Source organism: Lipotes vexillifer, unplaced genomic scaffold (assembly GCF_000442215.2).
Source record: "Lipotes vexillifer unplaced genomic scaffold, Lipotes_vexillifer_v1.1 scaffold1980, whole genome shotgun sequence".
Classification (NCBI taxonomy): Eukaryota; Metazoa; Chordata; class Mammalia; order Artiodactyla; family Lipotidae; genus Lipotes; species Lipotes vexillifer.
The window spans coordinates 1569529-1571248 of record NW_006797999.1 but is presented as its reverse complement, the minus strand read 5'-3'; positions in this window follow the sequence as shown (position 1 = coordinate 1571248).

The following is a 1720-nucleotide window of genomic DNA, read 5'->3' as shown; positions in this document are numbered from 1 at the left end:
CCCCCCACCCCCATCTGTGGCATTTGTTATGGTGCCTAGGAAACTGATAGATATTCCCACTCACATTGGGGCAGAGAAAGAAACCTCACGTGTCCTCTAGGAGCCCTTTAGATTGAGGGGTCTAGATTGAGCTGGTGTATTTTCCAGGATTCTCTGTTTTCCTTATAAATACACATGATTCTAACTTTGCAAGCTCCCCTATTCCATTATTGTTTTAGATCAGAGAACACAGATACAGTATTAATAATCATTATCAAAAGTATGAGCAAATCCCTATTCCAGGATGCCAGGGACTCACAGAGCACATTAAAAAGCCGCAGCCCTTATTTTCTGGGACACTGAGTCCAAGGCCAGCATGTTGATAGTACGGTGCCATTTATTTTAATTTGCTAACCCATGCGAGGAATTATTGAGCACCTACTCTGCGTTGTGTGCTGTGAGATGTTTAGTCATAGCCTTGAAAAATATCAAAGAGAACGGCGTAAAAGGAAGCTTGACGTACTGTTTTATTTCAGGACCTGCCTGTCTCCCGGGGGGCCCTGGGTACAGGGCCAGGTGCACGCGCAGTGACTGAGCATCTGGAGGCGAGAGGCGGCAGAGCCTGCCAGCCATCCCTTTTCCCCACTCCTGGCGCACTCCTCCCACTGCCCTGTGGCTGCGGCCGCCTTAGGACCCTGCAGGTGGCGCACCTCTGCTGGCTAATGCTGAGAAGTCAGGCTGCTCTCCTGCAGCTCGGAAGCCAAAAGAAGAAAAACGCATCTTTCTGGCTAAAAGGATGCCCCCTCCCTAGGCCCCGTGCCAGCGACAGCGTTCTGGCAGAGCGTGGCCCTGACTGCCACACGCAGACGGGCACGGCCACCGGGAGTCGGGGACTTCTCGCCACTCCCTCGTCCAAAAGGCAGCTGCTCCAGCAAACCCCGAATTAAAGCAGGTGCCTGCTGCACGCCAGCTGACAGCCCTTATAAGACAAAATGGCAAAAGCCACTGCTGCTGCTGTGCCCTCGAGACCTTCCATTCAAATACGCAGCTTTCCAGGCATCCTCCCGTCCCCTCCCGCCGACCTGCAAGTGGCCCCTTGCACACCTGTGTCCTTGACCGAGGGCGCGGGCGACTGGCCACCTGGTCAACTCTCTCCCTGCGTCCTCGGCAAGGCCTTGGTTCTCCTGTCCTTTTGGTGAGGACCACCACCTGTGGGATTTTCACTTATCTCTGTGAAGTGAAAATAATAATAAAAAAAAAAGTAAAGCAAGGCGTATTTAAAACGAAAGCCAAAAAGCTTAAGTTCCTCTTGGGAAAGCAGTCTCCTCCTGGGACTGGCTTTGCTGTGCAAAGAAAAGCAAAGGCAAGAACAGGAGCTCCAGGCTGCAGCCTCCCCCTGACGGGCAGGTGGCCGGCCGGGCAGGGCCAGGCACCCTCTTCACGGGCGCACCTGGTGACTCTATTAGACAGGGCCCGAGGGGCGAGCGGGGCAGTGTGGCCATTGTCGCCGCCGAGAGGCAGAAATCCGGGCCTCCGACACTGGGCTGGAGCCAGTCTCAGGCAGACCGTTGGGTTTTGTTGGACTGATGCTCTCCCTCTCTGAACTGGAGATAATTCCACTTTGCACTTTTGCATCTTTAGAGGCTTAATTAATTGACAGCGATTAAATGCTTTGAAATCAAAAACTGCTAGAATAGATAGCAGGTCTCATGAAGAGAGGTCACGGCTCCGGCCTTCCTGC